This window comes from Nomascus leucogenys, chromosome 7b, assembly GCF_006542625.1.
Source record: "Nomascus leucogenys isolate Asia chromosome 7b, Asia_NLE_v1, whole genome shotgun sequence".
Classification (NCBI taxonomy): domain Eukaryota; kingdom Metazoa; phylum Chordata; class Mammalia; order Primates; family Hylobatidae; genus Nomascus; species Nomascus leucogenys.
In genome coordinates this window covers 72,850,263-72,870,259 of record NC_044387.1, presented here as the reverse complement: position 1 = coordinate 72,870,259, position 19,997 = coordinate 72,850,263, and the positions used below count along the sequence as shown (strand labels likewise).

The 19,997-nt window shown below is 40.5% G+C and overlaps 1 long non-coding RNA gene across 1 annotated transcript in view; it reads left to right on the top strand.

The window, feature by feature from the left end:
• The window catches only part of LOC115836039, a 104,616-nt gene extending 89,402 nt beyond the window's left edge, over window positions 1-15,214 (top strand). The window contains exon 8 of the long non-coding RNA XR_004031041.1: window positions 14,541-15,214. This is a non-coding gene — a long non-coding RNA (uncharacterized LOC115836039). The remainder of the gene's footprint in view (window positions 1-14,540) is intronic.
• Window positions 15,215-19,997: the final 4,783 nt, after the last annotated feature.

Sequence of the window (19,997 nt, the reverse complement as noted above, 5' to 3'; positions counted from 1 at the left end):
GCCTCGGCCTCCCAAAGTGCTGGGATTACAAGCGTGAGCCACCGAAGACCTTATATTTTTAAAGCAACAGAAACTTAGTATCCTGTGCGCTCTGATTCTATGCAGTTAGTGAGCTTGGATAGTGATGGTTCAGACAGGAAGCTTAGAGAGCAATGCGCACCATTTTATCGGAATCTACGTAGGTCTTGAGTTTCAGGTCGTAAGATTTCAGAGAGTGAGGAGATACCATTTCCTCCAAACAATTCTCTTTCAAAAAAAATCACTGGCTTCTATTCAGTTCCTGAGTAGAGACAAGAGTTCAAATAGTAAGAATTATAGGTGTTACAGATATAGTTGGGGCCTTTTGTGTGTCCCTTTCAATTTCATTCTCTGCTCCCTCTCCTGTGGCTGCCATTGTCCTGAAGCTGGTAGGTATCATTTCTGTCCATGTTTCCCACTTTACTATATGTGAATATTTTAATAAACAGTACATAGTCTTTTGGTAGGGGTTTAAATATTACTTAAACAGTATTATACTATATGCATCATTCTGCAGTAAGTTACTTTGTACTTTAGGTTTGCCTTCTGTTGCATGGATACAGTTTTCTTTTTTAAATTCCTACTTCTTCTTGTAGAATTAAATCTTTTATTTTTTTAATTTAATTTTATTTTTTTGAGACGGAGTCTCACTCTGTCTCCAGGCTGGAGTGCAGTGGCGCGATCTTGGCTCACTGCAACCTCTGCCTCCCAGGTTCAAGTGATTCTTCTGCCTCAGCCTCCTGAGTGGCTGGGACTACAGGCATGTGCCACCACACCCAGCTAATTTTTGTATTTTTAGTAGTGACGGGGTTTCGCCATGTTGGCCAGAATGGTCTCAATCTCTTGACCTTGTGATCCACCCACCTCGGCCTCCCAAAGTGCTGGGATTACAGGCATGAGCCACCGTGCCCAGCCAGAATTAAATCTTTTATTGAGGGAACATAAAGGCAGCTCTGTGAGTTTTTGCATTTCTTAAAATGTCTCGATTATGCTTTCATGCAAATGATGAAGTAGATGAGTACAGAATTGTAGATTGACAGTTTGTTTCTTTCAACACTGAAAATATTGCTTTCCTGCCATCATGCATTTCTTGATGTTGATGAGAAGCCTGCTGCCATTTCAATTGTCTTTACTCTGTAGGTGACCTGCCTTTTTTGTCTGTTAGCTTTTAAACTTTGCAGCTTCACAACAATGTGACTAGGTGTGGATTTATTTTTAATTATTTTACTTTACATATAAGGTGTGCGTTTTCATGCCGAGAACTCATGTCTTTCTCAAGTCTGGAAAATTCTTGAATATTCTTGAATATAATTTTCTGCCATTTTTTTTCTATTTTCTTCTGGACTTCCTGTTAATTTTTAATCAGAACTTCTCAGTCTATTCTTGGTAGGTTCTGATTATCTAGTGCTGTACCACAAACCACACCAAAATGTGACTTAAAACAATAATTTATTGTTATTTCTCATGGTTCCATGGGGGTGATTGGACTTGGCTGAGTTGTTCTCACTTGGGACCTCTTGTGCGGTTGATGCCAGCTGGAGCACAGTCATCCAGAACTTGACTGGGTTAGACATCCAAGATGACTCACTGGCCCCATGGCTCACGCGACCAAAATGTCTGACAGTTGATGATCCCATGGGTGGGAGCTCACCTGGGACCATCCATTGGCACACCTACATGTTGGCTTTCCATGGGTCTTAGTCAGCTCCCCATGTGGCTCAGGCTTCTCGCAGTATGATTACTGGCTTCTGAGAGGGAGTGTTTTAAGCACCCCAGGCAGAATCTGTCAAGAATTTTTAAGACCTAGCCACAGAAGCCCTAAATATCACCCCTACCACATTCTCTTGGTCAAAAACATCATAAGGCCAGCCCAGATTCCAGAGGAGGGGAGACACTGCCTCCTGACAGGAGAGTAGCCTGTGTGTATGGGGAGAGATGGAATTAATGGTGGCCATCTTTGCAGGAAAGTTACCACACCGTGCCTCTGAAGTCTCCTCTTACTCAGTATTTCTTTGTTGCTGTGTTGTATTCTGCATGAATTCTTCAGTGCTATCTTTCAACTTACTAATTATTATCGTGACTGCATCCAAGCTAGGTTTTATTGCATCTACTGATTTTGTATATTTTATGATACTTTTTGTTTCTGATGTTTCTAACTATTTCTTTTTCCTACCCACCTTTTCTTGTTATAGAGTCACCCGTTTTGCTTAATTATGTCTTATTTATTTTTCTATATTTTATTTTTAAATTTATGTTTTTGAACATGCTAACCATAACTATTTCAAATTAATTAATATTCACCAATTTGAGAGGTATTTGTGTGCTAAGATTAGTAAGATTTGCTGATGTTTGGATATGTTGAGAGAGTAGGAGTGTGAAGAATAAAACTCCTAGGTTATATGCCTTATTTGGATGAAGTTAGAGACCATGGAAGAAGACCAAGCTTGCAGGAGAAGGTTATAAGTTCCTTCTGAAGCCCTATTAAGGCAGTTGGACAGACCATGATCATAAATGTTAATTTTGACTATGGACTAGGAGAAATATAAATACTCTACAAAGATAGGCTCCAGTTATTGATCCAAGGATAATTCAATAGCTATAATCTCAAGATCTACCTTCATTTATTTATGAATTTATTTAATTCTTCCATATGCAAGTACATCAATATGCTGTTAGCAGCTTTGATAGTCCTTTCTTTAAAGTTGCCATTATTTACTTCTAAACATTTTCCTATTTCATCCACTGTCATGGACCCAAATCTCTGCTTCAGAAGTATTCTCAGAAATGAAAGTGAGGGAAATGACAGAGAAAGTGAGGGCAGAGATGAATGTCAGATCCAAAATTCATCTCTGCCAATTGCTCTATTTGTTAGGAGGAAACAACTTCTAGTGCCTTGTTACTTCTTTCTTTCTTTTTTGGAGTGCCTCCATTTGTACCTCTGAGTTTCTCTTCCCCTTCACTTTGTCATTTACCTGCCTTGCTTGTTCTGGCCCTAACTGGGAGTCAGAAGAGTTGACTCTGAGCACAGTGAGGTCCAACTTCTGGTGGGATGACAGAGGGGAGGTGAATCCTGCACGTGGGGTGTGAACCATGCTCCCCTGGATGACTGACACAGCCAGAAGGCAGTTCTCCCCAAGATGTACTGCCAGGGGAGCATGTTTGAGAATGATTGCAAGAGATATTAACATACTTCCTCCCAGGACTTATAGGCTAATGATTTTATAATTGAGACCCAGAAGTCTCATCTTAAGTTAATGAAGTGATAGGATGCCTCTTCAAAAGCACTTGGTAAATAATCATTGATGAATGAATGAAGAAACAGACCTAGATAAATTAAGTAATAACAGCACAACAATAGCAGCAAACTCAAAGAGTGGTGACTCTGTGTGCTCCCAGCGCCCACTGACTAAGGGGTTTTATGCATTTGGAATTCATTACTCCTCACAGTAACTTTATAAAGTGGGTACTTTCTTAACTCCATTTTCAGATGGAAACCTGAGACATGAAAGGTTTCATAGCCAACAAGCGGCAGAGCTAGGACTCAACCCCTTACAGTCTGGCTCTAGCATTTGGCACTACTATACAACCCTCTCTGCCTAAGTAACCTGTCCAGGTTCCTGCATGGAGATTACTTATAACTAGGTTTGTCTGACATCAGACTATGTGCTTTCAGCTGCCATTCTCTACTATTTCCCTAAAGGATCATTGCCTATCAAGGAAGTTTCTTGTGAGGGCACCCTCCAGCTTCAGGCTGCTTTATTTACCTACTCAATCAATCAGTTACTCTCTTACAAAAGAAAAGACAGAGTCAAGAAATCTTAAAACTAATTGCTGGTTGTCATGCAGGGCAAAAAAAAAAAAAAAAAAAAAAGGAGAGATATATTTGTTTGACTAAATTTTCTACTCATCCATCTTTCTGGGAAACCAACTAAAGTTATTCTCCAAAAGTCACAACACAAATCTTTAGCAAAATGAGGACTTGCAAATAGGCAGACCTCAGTATTTATTGTCAAAACAGATGATGGAGACCATCTACTCCAACCTGCTCATTTCACAGGTGAGAAAGCCAGGCACAGAGAGGTTCAGTGTGTCTTATTCTAAGTTATGCACCTGATGAATGGCGGAGCCAAGACTAGAAGCAGATCTCTTGACTCTCTGCTTAACAAACTCTGCGTTATTCCTGTTCAGCCTCAGGTTTCTTTCTGTACCCTGAGCAGTTAGCATTTCATGCATTCATTATTCAGTCACTTATTCATTCACCCCCCACCCCTCATATATTTACTGAGTGCTTTCTCTGTGCCAAGCTCTGTTCTCTGTGCTGGTCTTCGAGTGGGATATAGGAAAGATATAATTTCTGCATCCATAGAGTTTACAATCAACTGAGGGAGACAGGCCCCAGATAAACAAATTAAGAAATAAAAAGAAAATGTCAGGGAGTGAAAACCGCCATGATGAAAACAAGTGTGAAAGAAAGGGGCCTACTGGAGCCCAGGGCTCACAAAAGGTCTTGCGGGAGTTGCATTTAAGCCACTTATTGAGTGGTGACAGTGAGAAAGAGCATCCCAGGGCCAAGGCTGGTGGAGGAGCACATGCTAGGAGTGTCTGAAAAGCAGGAAAAAAGGACCATGGGAAGGAGGGAGAGGGGGCTGGGATGGTGAATTTTATGAGTGGACTTGGCTGGGCCACAGAGTGCCCAGATTAAACACTATTTCTAGGCATATTTTTGAGGTTGTTTCAAGATGAAATTAACATTTGAATCTGTGGATTCCGTAAAGTAGATCTAGCTCGGTGTGGGTGAGCATCAGCCAATTCCTTGAGGGCCTGAACAGAACAAAAGGCAGAGGGAGGAGAAATTTGCCCCTTTGCTTCCTGCCGTGTACTTGAGCCGGGACATCAGTCTTCTGCCCTTGGACTGGGATTTACACCCTCAGCCTCTGGTTCTCAGGCCTTCAGACTTGGACTGGAATTATACTGTCGGTCTCCTCTCCAGTTTGCAGAAAGCAGATCATGGGACTTGATCTGCTCAGCCTCAATAATCGCGTGAGCCAATTCCTCATAATAAATTGTGTGTGTGTGTGTGTGTGTGTGCGTGTGTGTGTGTGTATTTATATACGCATACCTCCTATTGGTTCTGTTTCTCTGGAGAACCCTGACTAACACAGAGGTGACCTATTTTGTAAAGTGTGACAGTCCGATCAAAAAGACTTGTCAAGCCATTAAGAAAGATGATTACAATGCAATATAGCAAGCTGGAAATTGATCACAGTATAATGTGGGAGAGAAAAAGCAGGATATAATTATATGGAAGCCATGACTACAACTCTATGAAAATATTGAAAGGAAAATGATTCGGGTGGCCACACAGAGTTGGAGGATTATGGATAATGTGGTTTCTTCTTTCCCCATTTCTTTACTGTTTCCAATTTTTCTCTGTGCTTCATTGCTTAAATTAAGAACTGAAATGGATAAAAATAAGCTGTAGCTGATGCTTTAAAAAAAAGAACTAGGCTCCAGAGTGTTCTAGATTAGTCTTGAGATACATTTTTCTTAACTTAAATATTTTAAAGTAATATATACATACAGATTTTAAAAATCAAATAGTAGACCCTACCCCTTCCCAACTCCAAGTTACATTCTCCTGAAGCAACCACTTTCAAGTCTTTTGGCTGTTTTTTTTTCTTCTTATAGTAATTCTTTTTTTTTTTTTTTTCTGAGACGGAGTCTCATTCTGTTGCCCAGGCTGGAGTGCAGTGGCGTGATCTCGACTCACTGCAAGCTCCGCCTCCCAGGTTCACGCCATTCTCCTGCCTCAGTCACCCTACTGGTGGGACTACAGGAGCCCGCCACCATGCCCGGCTAATTTTTTGTATTTTTAGTAGAGACAGGATTTCACCGTGTTAGCCAAGATGGTCTCAATCTCCTGACTTCGTGATCCGCCCGCCTCGGCCTTCCAAAGTGCTGGGATTACAGGTGTGAGCCACTGCACCTGGCCTTCTTATAGTAATTCTTAAATTTTTAAATAACATGCCTCTATTTCTACTGCTTGATTTCCCAGCATCCTAGGAGTTCTTTTTATTTCTCTACAACTTTAGACTCTACTTTTTCTTAGTTCCCATCTTGGTTTACTTTATTGACTTACTGTTTTACTGGGACATAAATTTTTTAAAGAAGAATTCATGCAAAATAAACTCACGTGTTTGAATAAGCCTTCATTCTATTCTCATATTTGATTGAGAATTTGACTGGGTGTATAACTATAGGTGAGAAATATTTTTTGGTTTAGTTTTTTGAAAGCATCACTCCACTGTCTGTGAGATTTTACTGTGGCTGTTGAAAGTTTAATAACATTCTCATTTCTAATTTTTTATATATGACCTATTCCCCCTACTCCCTATACCATCTATTTTAAGTTCTTCTCTTTATCCCTGCTATATTGGAATTTCACTCAATGTGACTTGTTGTGGATCTTTTTATTATTCATTTTACTTGATACTCAAGGGTCCTTTTCCAGCTGAAAACATGTACCCTTAAATATGGGGAATTTGTGTTTAATAATTTTGCTTGGTTTTCTGTTTTCTCCTTTTGGAGTCCCTATTACTTGTATGTTGGACCTCTTGATAGATATCATATTTTCTTTTCTTTTCTCTGTAATTTTCTATCTTTTAAATTCTATTTCCTGAAAGAGTTCTTCTACTTTTATCGTCCAGTTCCTTCTATTGAATTTTTAGATGTCTGCTATGATGTTTCTAATTTTAAAAAACTGTTTCTCTTTCTCTGGATGTTCCATTTTATAACATTTAATTCTTGCTTCATAGATGCAATGTTATCCCTTATCTTTCAATATTAATTATAGTTTGTTACCATCGTAGTTTTCCTCAGTACTTGCCTTGATTCTATTCCCTCCTACTTTCTTCCCCGTCTCCCCCAACAAATTGTTTGTTTTGATGTATGGCCTTCATATTGGGAGCTTTCATCAAATGTCTGTTAACACATGGCCGTCTCTTTACATTTCAGACTGGGACACAAAAGAAATGATCAGAAACTGGGCAGGAGAGGGATAAGGCTTATGGAGAGGAGACTTTCTTCACAATAGGATGAATAGTGGGGACTTGCTGGCTGCATTAGGGAACCCCCAGAAATAAGGGTTCTTAGATTTGGGGGAATGGGGTCAGTCATCAGTCTTTTTCTCCAGAGACCAAATTTCTAATCTGCTTTCTGGGAATTAGGGTTGAAGTGGTAATAATAATAATAAATATGTGTGGGAATGGGAGAGAGGCTGTCACTGAATCCAGTGTGCTTTCAGTTGTTTGGTGTCAAGGTTAGAGCCCTTTCAACTCAGTTTCTCCTGAGACAAAACTTACAGTCTTTGGAATAGAGGAGGACCAGCCATCTTGCTTAGTATATAGAGGGAAAGAATCCAGGCTCAATTACTCCTTATATAGACTTTTAACCAATCTTCTAGTTTTCAGCCCCACCCCTCATCCCAGTCTTCTGGTGTATGTGGTGCTTCCAACCTCTAAGACTTAACAGGGTCTTATAAAAAAAAATAGAGAAAATGGAGGAAATATAAATGTTATTGGACTAGTGAAAACTATCAATCTACTGATCCAGGAAACAACCCATCTTAGATGAAATTCAGATGTTTAAAGAAATTCAGACATTATAGCAGACATTTAAAACCTGAATAGAAGGGATTGGAGATAAACATTGAAGAACTCTTTCAGGAAACAGAATTAAAAAGATAAAAAATTGCAGAGAAAAGATAGGAAAATGTGATATCAATCAAGAAGTCCAATATACAAATAATAGGGGTTCTGAAAGGAGAAACCAGAAAACAAGGAGGGGCAAAATCATTAACCTCTAAGACTACACTCTCATAGACTAACTTGTTGTTGGATCTTTTTATAGGAACTTAGGAAAGTTCATAAAGCTGAAGCCTAACTCAGCACTTATGCCAATACTTTAATTTGTTATAGTATGTAATTTTTAAGACATTAAAAAGAGTACACCTGCTGTACTTACATGTTAAAAGCCTAATAATAAAGTGAATACTAATGAATACACCTTCAAATAAAGAAAAGTAGCACGTTACTAATATTAGCGAATTTCATAGATGGATTTTTCCTGGATCAGTAGATGGATACTTTTCATTTGTTCAGGAACATTTACACCTCTTCCATTTTCTTCATTATCTCTTTGTAAGGCTCTATCACACCTTCTCACTTTGGCTTCCAGTTTTCTTAACCTCTCCCTCATATTTCCCACCTTGTCTCTTTATATTTGCTGAATGTATTTTAACAAGGATCTCAGTATATTTGGGCAACAGAGCTTGCCACAAAGTCTAGTCTGTCATACTCCTGGAAAAGAAAGTTCCAGGTCTCATCCGGCTTGTAATGTTTAATTGGCATCAGTAGCCTGCTCTCATCTCCTTTTCTTTTTCTTTTTTTTAACGTGTGTGATTGTAAACATCTTCAATTCCTTTTCTATCATTTCAGAGGGGTTCCAGGAGAAATACGTGATAAACACTATATGGTTTGGCTGTGTTTCCACCCAAATCTCATCTTGAATTGTAGCTCCCATAATCCCCATGTGTTGTGGGAGGGACCTGGTGGGCAGTAATTGAATCATGGGGGTGGTTTTTCCTGTGCTGTTCTCGTGATAGTGAATAAGTTTCATGAGATCTGATGGTTTCATAAAGGGCAGTTCTGCTCACACTGTCTTGCCTGCTGCCAGGTAAGACGTGTCTTTGCTCCTCCTTTGCCTTCTGCCATGATTGTGAGGCCTCCCCAGCCATGTGAAACTGTGAGTCCAGTAAACCTCTTTTTGTTTATAAATTACCCGGTCTCAGGTATATCTTTATTAGCAGCATGAGAACAGACTAATACAAACACTCTTGTTCAATCTGAAATGTATAAGTGGAAGTTGGTTAGGTGTCTTTTAAAATTGCGCAGCATTGCATTGGGGGTTTAATATCTCCAAACAAGTAAACGTGTATAGAAATCTACTGAAATAATCATTTGATATACTTTTGCCTAAGTGAAATTATTGGGACAAATCCCTAAGTGGCATTGCAAGTGTTTCCCTTTGGCATCCTCAGTAGGGAACCATCTCGTGGATAGAAGGACTTTTTCTGAGACTTATCCAGATGGAAATCTTCACTTCAAAAATAAATCTTTGTATTTCATAACAAAGCCTTTAGAAAAAATACATTAGTCATCTTTATTAAAAAACTGAACAACTTAATTTGATTTAGAGACAAGGAAAGACCAAAATGCTCATGTTAAACCCATTTCTTTCCTTGTCCATGAAGAAAGATTAAGTCTTCAAATGGCCACTTCTTTTTTTTTTTTTTTTTGAGACAGAGTCTTGCTCTAGCCCAGGCTGGAGTGCAGTGGCGCGATCTTGGCTCACTGCAGGCTCCGCCCCCCGGGGGTTCACATGGCCACTTCTTAGTCTGAGTGACTAGAAAATCACTCTACCAGTGCACTCTACCAATGATGGCTGGGTAATCACTGGTTAATGACAAAACTTATTGATTTCACGACTTCTTTGAACTGAACGTCTCTCTGTAAGTCTAAATCCTGGATATGTGAAGTATGAAAGTATTTCATGACAGTATATTAGTATGGACCAGCTTTATATTTAGACCCAAGCCCTGAACTGCCCCGACACCCCCTATTTCCTTTGTGAGCTAAGAGTTTTCCCACAGAGGCCAGTCTGGGTCATCTCTTTCCTGTGATCAGGTAGGGTCCTTCCTGACAAGGCCCTGCCCCCTCCTGGCCTTGACTACCCCTGGGCAGTGGCCCCTGGGGTGGACCTGCTCTCCTGCTCTGACAAGCAGTCATCTATCTTAGAGCACAGGCTCTAATTACCCCTGCCATTAGCCTGCTTGGCAGGACTGCAGATGTTATTAATGGTGGTGAAATTATCCATTGCCTTTCAAAACTCCAGAGCCACTCGATGTTTGTCCCTGTGACCTCTCACAGCACTTCATTTCTTTATTCACTTTGCTGCTGTATTGAACCTTAACCTTGAGTGTGAGATAAAAAACAAGGAGGAGAATGTCACTCTCTCCAACGTTCCTTTATTCCCTTCCTCAGCCCCTCACCCCCTACTTATTTGGGGATGTAACCCAGCACCATCCCCATTGCCATGCTGTTTGTCAGCAGGGAGCTCTTGACAGTGTGGATGTCCCATTCTTCCCTGCCTCTGCCCATCTTATCGATCTTTTCTCACAAATTAAAAATAACTTGTTGCTCCTTATTAGAAAATCAATATATTTTCATGTCTGGGAAAATTAGAAAAATGCAGATAAGCAGAAAGAAGAAAAATAAATCCATACTCTCACCTTCCAAAGATAAACAATGTTAAAATTTTATAGTATATCTTTACAGACATTTCTCTATGGGAGGATATGAGATGAGACTGTTATAATAATCACCATAACTAACATCTATTGGTGCTGTTCAGATTGCTTTGGCATGTATTAATTGATTCACTAAATTGTCTCAAGAACCCTATGAAGTAGGTTTAATTCCTTCCTTGCTTCCCTCCCTCCCTCCCTTCCTTCTTTCTCCTTCCTTCCTTCCTTCCTTCCTTCCTTCCTTCCCTCCCTCCCTCCCTCCCTCCTTCCTTCCTTCCTTCTTTCCTTCCTTCCTTCCTTCCTTTTCTCTCTCTCTCTCTCTCAGTTTTGCTCTCGTTGCCTAGGCTGGAGGGCAATGGCACGATTGTGGCTCACTGCAACCTCTGCCTCCTGGGCTCAACTGATTCTCCTCCCTCAGCCTCCTGAGGGATTACAGGCACCTGCCACCATGCCCAGCTACATTTTGTTATTTTTTGTAGAGATGGGGTTTTGCCATGTTGGCCAGGCTGGTCTCAAACTCCTGACCTCAGGTGATCCACCTGTCTCGGCCTCCAAAAGTGCTGGGATTACAGGCGTGAGCCACTGCACCCGGCCGAAGTAGGTTTAATTTCTATTGCCATTTTGCAGGTGAAGAAACTGAAGCAGGGAGAGATTACAAATATTGCCGAAAGCCTTGTAGCTATTGAACTGGAAGAAGTGGGAGCTTAACCCAAGTTGTCTGCCTCTAGGCTCTGAATTCTTCAATAATAAATTATATTATCATCTAACCTGCTTTTTCAATTTCACAAAGTCTAAATATCTTTCTTTGTTACTCTTAATCCACCACATGATTTCGAATAATTATGAAGACTTAGTAGAATATCAAAATATGAATATGTTGAAATGTCTTCAACCAAACTTTAGGGCAGTTTTCTTTTTCTTGTATTTACTCTTATTTTATTTTTTGCTATGATAAACAACACCTAAATTTTTTTTTAATGAGATAAATCCTTCAGGAATTTGGCTACAGGGAAAGCAAAAATAAATAGACAATGTAAATAATGTTCAGTTTATTTCACACCTGCAAATGAAAGCTTCATGTACTCCTTTGTTCAATTCATTATTTCTAAGAGATATTTGTCTACTTTTAAAAATGCTAATAATTATTGAATATTTTCTATGTGTCAGCCACACCTTATTTGTGCTGGTTAATTGCTGATATTTACTCACAAGTAATTCAGGCTCAAAATGAGATTCTGGTAAAGTCAGAGAGGAGGAAAGGAGAAGACTTTCTGGATGTCTCTGCCCCTGTTACATCCTGCCTTTTTCCTAGGTATTCCCAACTGAGCATCAGTTTTTTCATTTCCTTTTCCTTCCCTCCCTCCCTCCCTCCTTCCCTCCTTCCTCCCTCTCCCTTTCTGTATTTCCTGAGCCTGAATATTCTGTCTTTTCCCTTAGCTGGAAACAGCTCAACTGTTGACTATCCAGAAACCCTAATGTAGCTTTAATCTAATTCCTGTTCTGGAAGGACATTTTTGGCATACCATTTTGTCTCATCTGAGTGATAGACTAGGTCTATATTTGGCCAGTTAATCCACCACAGCAGAGTCTCTGGAATTTTTAGCTGATTGTCAGCCGGTCTATGTAAAATGTATTTGAATTGACCTCTGGCTGATAAGATAGACTAAATATCTTCATAACTTCATAATAGGTCCATTCTTCCATGATTCAGAGTACAAAGCCAGGGCCCAGGCAAGTCACTGATTGAATAATATGTAAACAGAGAGCTTGTCTATTTACTCATTTTTCTACTCCATGTAATGATGACTAGCACGCAGGGAGCATTAGACATGGATTTGTAAAGTTGAAGAGGAACTCTCAGGAGATCTGGGTTCTAGTTTCAGTTCCACTACAGATTAGTAAAACTAGTTAGTAGCTGTTGGAGTGAGGCTTATTAATAACCACTTTGCCCCTCAATTGCTGCATATATATTACCCGCTTAGGAACTCTTGGCAATCCAATGAAACAACTCCTGAAGCTCTGTGATTTCCACAGAAGAATTGTGTTCTAGGTTCTCAAGGTATTAACTTTCAAGAAAGAGTAAAAACATATTGACACTCTTATTTTGAAAGCTATGGAATTTAATTCCAGGACATTGTGCATGGCAAACAGGTGACCTCTTAGATGTTTCAGCTTCCCCCGCCCCATTTTTACATAGATTGCAGATGAAATTTTCATGTAGGATCCCTTCCCATGAGTGACCTAATATGGGAATTATGGGCTGTGACAAGGATGAGAGAGGCTGTGGGATTCTGTACCATTCCTAGTCCACTAATATAACCCTACCCTTCTCTCCCACTTAAGAAAACACATTAGCTAAGACATATTTCAAAATTACCACAATAAAACTATGGGGTAGTGGTGCAGGAATAGACAAACTGACCAAAAAATGGAATATGCACCTGGACACCCAATCATGTATCCATGGGAAACTGGTATATAATAGAGCCGTTTCCCAAATCTGTGGGAGGAAGCTGGATCACTTAGTGAATAGTGTTGGGATAAATGACTCACTATGGAAAAAACCAAAGCTGGACGCCTACTTCTCAATACAGACAAAAATAAATTTCAAATGGACTAAGGACCCAAGTATGAAGGGAAAAGACACAAATCTTACAGAAGAGTCTATAGGGGTCTATCTTTATGGCTTTGTAGTTTTCTGCACATTTCTTAACCAAGACCCAAACAACATAAACCATAAGGGGAAAATTGATGGGTGTGACTATCTAAAAAATTAAAGATTTCAGTTCAAAACAGTTAACCTGCCTGTCCAATGGCATGGAGAAAGATGTTCACAGTGTCTAAAATGAATAAGGAATTAATGCCCCAAGGAACTCCTGCAGATTGGCAAAAAAAGGATTGGAAACTCACATAAGAGCTAGACGGGCAAAGGATATGGGCAGTTTGTAGAAGGAGAAACCCAAATTGCTATTAAGCATGTGAAGAGATACCCACTTCACTGGTAATCAGAGAAATGCAAATTTAAATTATAACACGATCCACTTTAAAATAATTAGATTGACAGAAATTGGAAACCTTATTAATATCAAGTGCTGAAAGGGATGTGGGGAAAAGAGAGCCCTCTGACACTGCTGGTGGGAGTGTAATATCCTATGCTTCCGCAATCCCACTCCTAGTGCAGCCTCCAGAGACAGACCTGCACAGATCTGTGAGGGGACATCTCCGTGGGTGGTCCTTGCAGCACCATGTATGCGTGTGTGTGTGTGTGTGTGTGTGTGTGTGTGTGTTAGAGTCAACCGAGGCGTTCATCCCTAGAGCAATGCAGGAAGCAACTGTGCTGGATGCAAGGCAGTCAGCAATAATGATTAGATTTCAATATAACAGCAAGGAGATATTCCAAAAAACAGAGCTGGATGAAAAAAGTAACAGAGAGAATGAGATTTATAGCCCATTGCCTTTTGTAAATTAGATATTAAACATGCACACACAAAGTAATATTATATATTATCCAAGGATGTCCATATATCTACATAAAGATAGGAGTAAGGGGATGTGGAGGAGGGGGAATGAGAGTGGGATGAGCGAGTTGGAGGGAAAACAACAACAGCACTTTTGAAGGGCATTTTATGAATCCATGAGTGTACCATGCACTAAAGAGTAGAATTAATTCAACTCTGTGGATCTGTGGTCCAAAAGACAGGAAAAAGGAAGTAAAATCAAATTGAAATGTGGGTGAATGAGAGGTATCCTCATGGTAATAACCCTGAAATATTGCTTATAGTCTGTGTAATAAATCATTGATAAATTTCAATTCTCCATTATTTGTAATAGTTTACTTGCAACACTTCCCAGCTGTCAGGACCCCTGGGCCTGAGAGCCCTAATGGGAGCTGTTTGTGTTCATAGTTCTTTGCCTGACATAATCCTACAGAGGTGAACTTAGCCCCAGAAACTAAAAGAAGCAGCCTCAATATTCAAGGAGCAATTAGGAGAAAGACTTGGAAAGGGTTTGCAATTACTATTCCATAAAGACCTAGTCTGAATACCTCTTTATCCATATTTTATTTCCTCCATCTAATATTTAAAGTCTTCCCCTTATATTTGTTGAATGAAAAGCAGAAATCTAAATAGCTCTAACATTATTTCCCTAATTCCCACAGCCTGCACTGCTCGGATGTCAGTCTCTACATTCCTAACACAAATGAGCAGAAGACAAAATCATTCGCAGGATTCTGAAATGAAGTTTTTCAGCGGAACACAGAGAAACAGTTAAATTTTGCAAAGCTGTGAAACTGGAGAGGGGGCTGTCCTCCAGATCTACCAACCAGAGACCTGGAAGGAATTACTTGCATGAGATTCATTTCTCTCTGTCTTTCTCTTTCTCCCCTCTCCCTGCCTATCTGCACCAAACTCACCTGTCAATTTCATCAGCGATACTTGAATGGATTTTCTAACCTGCCCCACTCCAAATTGATCAGTTAATTAAGCTGATCTCTACAAGATTGTTAAAGAACCAGGTCCTTTTCCTTTCATGTTATGCAGTTCCAAGTAAACTCCCTTTACTCTGGTATCCTTATCAGAGGCACACATCACAGGAAGTGGAGCATTCCTTATGAATATCTTAATCTGCACACAAATAGATTTTTTTCAATGTGAATTTGGATTTTTAAAACCACGCTTACTGCAAGTACATTTTGCAGCCTCTTGTTTCCAGATCAGAATTGAGTGATTTTCTATTATTTATTTATTGTCACTTTAAAATATGCACTTCTTGGGATCATGCAGAATTGCTGTATATTTGCTTTGAAGATTAGAATAAAACTGGGAGATAATGTGGATGTCTCTTGTGATCAATGGCTGTGAGGCAATGTGTGTGGCTTTGGCCGACGAGTCTCCAAGTGAGGTCACTCCTCCGATCTGAATGTGTGTGCACATTGTTGATAACTGGAATTAGTTTAGGAGGAAGTGAGACCAGTGTCCTGGGTACTAATGCCCTCTGAGGGGCTTCCAACCACTTGCAGACCATTATCTCATTAGTTCTCAAAATACTCCAGTGAGGAGGAAAGGAAGGAAGACGCTAATGGAGTAATGAAATGGTAGAAAGCACTTTGCTAATGTAGCCATCACTTCCTCCTCCCCTGCCGCAATCCCTAAGCCCGGATGCAGAAACTGAGGCAGAGGGAGCTGAAATTGCTGACCCGAGACCCCTGGAGAGTCAGCAGCAAAAGGAAGACCGGGATGCTGCTCCTCAGCATGCTGATGGAACATTTTTTTTTTTTTTTAAAGAAATGCTTAAATAAGGGCTAAATCGCTCACTTAAGATAACAGCAACCTTTTCTTTCTAAGCCAACACGGGGTGTGGATAGCTGGGAAGTCAAAAATGTGCTGAGAAGAGGGGTGGGCACTGGGCCAAGTTAAAGCTGTCGACAGGCTCTCAGAAGTGGCCACTTCGGGGTGCAGCTGGGCTCTTCTGCCGATTCAGTACTTTGCTGATAAGTACAGTTCAATTTGGTTCACATCTTTATAGACACACACACGACACATATTAAACTGACCTCATCTGCTCTAATTCCTCAGGTGTTTCACCAAGGCCTTTGAGGCTATTTTCTTAAAGAAAATAGCTTTGATAAAGACTTTTGTTTTCAAAGAAGCTGGTTTGGTTTAAGTTTCTTCCCTGCTTTAAAATGATGAGCCTACATCTCCTTGGAAAGTGCTTTGAGAGTCATCTAACAGGACACTTCTGTTTGTTTTCTTTTCTTATTCAAGGGCTTTATCGTATGGCTCGCAGTCACCATCAGTACACCATGTGGGCCCTGGGCTCCTCTCTGAGGTCCCCTGGGTTCCTCTGCTCTGTTTTCATGGTCTTTAAGCTTCCTCCTCTAGGGTCTAGGGAATCTTTTCTCTTCGGTGAAGTGGGGACTAAGGTAGAAATGGCTGGTAAGACATAGGTCAACGGAATAAATCTTTCATTGTGGAATTGCAGGCATGTGGGATAATTTGTGAGAAGAGGGAGTTTTATGACACTCCACCAGGCAGCCTACTTGGAAAGGTCAACCCCACCAGGAAAAAGATAGCATCATTCTTGAAAAACCCAGATGCTATTGTTTCCCCTGAGAGGCAGCCTACTCAACACTTCTTAAAAGTTGAGAATGTGAATGAATACATGGGATTCATTAGTTCATTCATTCATTTATTCAACAGACACCAAAAATGAATCAGTAATAGCTCCTCATATCAGGGAACTCACAGACATATAAACAAATTATTGAAGGTCAGGGTAGTCATAAGAAGGATAATAGAGGGAGATTTAGAAAGCTAGGATTTCTGGCATAAAAGTGGAAGTATTCAATGAATTTATAGACAATCAAAATTCAAGAAGACATTTATAGGCGCTAGGTCCTAGGTGAAACTGGCAGGGAAATATTTAATGCAGATAAATATATGATCCAGCACAGGTATAAAAAGACCAATGGATAATACTTAATGGAGATAAATACAGGATCCAGCATAGGTGTAAAAGTACCCATGGGATAATAACAAGATTGGAGATACCTCCATTGGATGCGGTTGGCAAGGACATAGACTAGTGGGTCAGGTCCGATCATGGCCCCGCTATTACTTCTTCTATGACTGTGGAAAATTTTCTTCACCTCTCTGTGCTTCAGTGTCCTCATCTGTAAAATGGAAGCAATAATAGGTCTTACCCAAAAGCATTGTTGGAGGGATTAAATGAAATGATACCTTTCAAGTTCTTAGAAAATTGCTTGGCAAAAACATCAGCACTCAGTAAGATCTAAGAAGGATTATTATTACTCACAAAGGGTTCTTTTAGAAAAGAAAAAAGAAAGATCCCAGACTTTTAATTTACAGCTTGCCCAGCTGCAGTCAGCAGTTCTCTGATAAGCTCATTGGGTTGTACGCTGGTCTCCCAAAAGGGCAGGAGGCAGCGTGCAACTCACTACTTTATACCCAGTATTCTGTCCAAAAGAAGAAAGTGTCATCCTGGGGTTTTCTATAGGCAAGAAGAGAAAATCTGGATATGGTTGGACACCTACTTAAGCCATAAGGGAGGCAAATATCAATAGGGCCAGAGAGGAAACAGGCCCACTGTGCACTTCTGTGATATGTGACCCTACAAAAGAGAACCTTTCCTGATAGTGAAAAGCTCTCAAACACGAACTCAGTCTCTGCAACCACGAGAGTCTCCAAGAAGGGAGGAAATTTGGAAGTATTTAAAGAAGCCAAAGTAGCTGTGATGGACTTAATGAGCTCAGGTTTTACAAAGACTTCTGCGGAGAAAAAACACACAACCAAGAATGATTACAAGAGGAGTATCGGGAAGGTGAAAGTCTAAAATGAGCTGAAGCATGCAAAAAACTTCTAAAGACAACAAAAAGGACTTAATGACGTTCCTGGCAAGAAGCTCAGGGAAGACAGCGGCAGATCTAGAGCTTGGAGTTGATGGTGAAACTGTAGCTGGGCAGTCTGGAGAGGGCAGAACTCTGCAAGACTTCCTTTTGTCTGTTTTCTCCAACAGGGAGAATGGTAGAACAGAATGCAAAGAAAGAATGAGCACTGGCCAGTGACATGGAAGCCAGTGAGCTTTTTTCTTTTTAAGACAGTCTCACCCAGGCTGGAGTGCAGTGGTGCGATCTTGGCTCACTGCAACCTCTGCCTCCTGGATTCAAGCAATTCTCCTGCCTCAGCCTCCCGAGTAGCTGTGATTACATGCACATGCCACCATGCCTGGCTAGTTTTTGTATTTTTAGTAGAAGATAGGGTTTCGCCATGTTGGCCATGCTGGTCTCAAACTCCTGACCTTGTGATCCGCCCACCTCAGCCTCCCAAAGTGCTGGGATTACAGGCATGAGCCACTGTGTCCAGCCTGCCAGTGAGCTTTTAAGAAGCATGTGGCTGCTCTTAATGAGTTCAGATCACTGGAATAAATTAATGATGTTGCAAGGTACTGAGGCAATTTGCAAATCAGATTCTCAGTCATTGCTTCTTGAAATTTAAAGAATCTTAGGGAAATGAAGATGTGTTGGAAAAAAAAATGGCCATGAGCACATCTCACCATTTTTCAAGATGGAAAACGCGTTCATTTTACAGACTACAGATAGTTAAGCATGTTGTCCAGCTTGCACAGGAATTGATCATGGAAGGGTTAATTGATGAGCACTTTGTGGAGAATGTGGGGACCATGAGCACATGGCACAGGCTGACAAGGAACAGGTCACACCAGGCTGATCTCAATTCTTCTCTTCTTCCTCTTTTTTTTTCGTTGGTGCTTTTGGGACCAGAGTCTTGAGAGGTCAACTGAATTGTGTGTTTGGATTCCTTCCTTTCCTTCCTTCCTTCCTTCCTTCCTTCCTTCCTTCCTTCCTTCCTTCCTTCCTTCCTTCCTTCTTTCTCTCCTTCCTTCCTTCCTTTTCCTTTGTTTTTCTTTCTTTTCTTTTTTCTTTCTTTTCTTTCTTTCTTGACAGGGTCTTGCTCTGTTGCCCAGGTTGGAGTTCAGTGGTATGATTACAGCTCACTGTGCCTTAAACTTCTGGGCCCAAGCAATCCTCCAAACTCAGCCTCCCAAGAAGCCGATATTACAGGTATGTACCACCATGCTTGGCTAATTTTTTTCTACTTGTAGAGGCAGGGTCTCCTTATGTTGCCCAGGCTGGCTTGAACTCCTGGGCTCAAGTCATCCTCCTGCCTCAGCCTCCGAGGGGTTACAGGCATGAGCCATCGCACCCAGCCTTGTGTTTGGATTTCAACAAAGCATTTGATAGTTCTCTCAGGATATTGTTGAAGGTAAGAAAAATAAAAATAGGCTGGTTCCCAAGTAATTAAAAAACTTGGGAACTGCTTGAGTGGCTGTACTTAATGGTTGTGATCATGGAAACTCTCAGCCCACAGGGGCATTTCTAGTGGTGAAAAAGGCTTTGTTTCCCCCGGTCCAGTTCACATATTTTGTTGTTGTTGCTGTTCATGATTACTACTTATTACATGCCCACTACGTGTCAGATGAGATGTGCTATATACATATATAATATCATTTAATTGAATTTTTATAAAACTGTGGGATAGATATTATGTTATAGAAAGGTTAAATAACTTTCCTGAAGGTACACTGAGATGAAGGCAGAGACTGGGGATTTGAGCCCTAGAACCCAAAGTCATTGCTCTTTCCTTTATACCAAAAGCTCAAAAGCTGAAGTGGCGGGAGGAGTGGTGAACAAGGGAGATGAGATCATCAGGACCCAAAATGATGTCATCAGGAGCATAGACTGAATCCAAACAAGAAGCAATTTAACTGGGAAAATTTAACTTCCTGCCCCACAGTGTTCCTGAGTAAGTACAGGATGGAATAGACATGGTTTATTACGTGAACAAGACGTAGTTGACAGGAATCTGAATCTGAGACAATAGTGTTCTGTGGCAGCCAAAAAAAACAAAACAAAAACTCCAACTAATTAGATTTTAGTCCACCTTGAGAGCATAGCACAGCTACAGTGAGATTTGGACAAAGAAAACAGAAAAAAGGTCTATGTCTGCTGTTTGGGGCCATTAGTGTAATGTTGATGGATTAAAGAGAGAAGGCAGAATTCCTTACCCCAATTTTTTGT